Raw genomic sequence first — 605 nt, 5'->3', positions numbered from 1 at the left:
TGCGCGTCCCCGCAAGCGTGCGTGCTCTTTTCGCGCGCCCTCGGTCGGGGATGGAATAGTGTACAGAAATGGCGGGCTTGAAACTGGGCGGAAGCGCAGGTGGGACCTCCGGCCACGGGAACCGAGCATCCAGGAGGCGGAGGCTGGTGTCAGGCTACTTCAGCCGCGGGTTTCCTCTATAAAATGGATTTTTTTTTTCTCGCACCAATAAGCTTTTGACACAGCATTTCCTTAACTTCATTCATTCTCTTGATACCTTCATGGTTTTTGCCATATTCTCCCTACCATATGCGCTATTATTTATTTAATAAATTTCTCGTTCGTTTAGTCTACATTTTGGGTCAACTCGAATTTTGTATAGAAGAGTATAATAAAGTCGCAAAATTTGCCTTATCTTCCTAGTTTCCCCCAGCCACCCAGGAAAAGTCCGCGGAGGCGAGAAGTACTACAAGTTTTTTGTACTTCCTTTTAAAGGTATTTTCTGTACGTACACAAAGCAGTTTAAGAAATTTTATATTACTGGGCGCCTGGGTGGCTCAGTTGGTTAAGCGACTGCCTTCGGCTCAGGTCATGATCCTGGAGTCCCGGGATCGAGTCCCGCATCG

Source organism: Leptonychotes weddellii, chromosome 1 (genome assembly GCF_054177405.1).
Source record: "Leptonychotes weddellii isolate Sample4059 chromosome 1, ASM5417740v2, whole genome shotgun sequence".
Taxonomy (NCBI): domain Eukaryota; kingdom Metazoa; phylum Chordata; class Mammalia; order Carnivora; family Phocidae; genus Leptonychotes; species Leptonychotes weddellii.
This window is presented reverse-complemented; position numbering follows the sequence as displayed.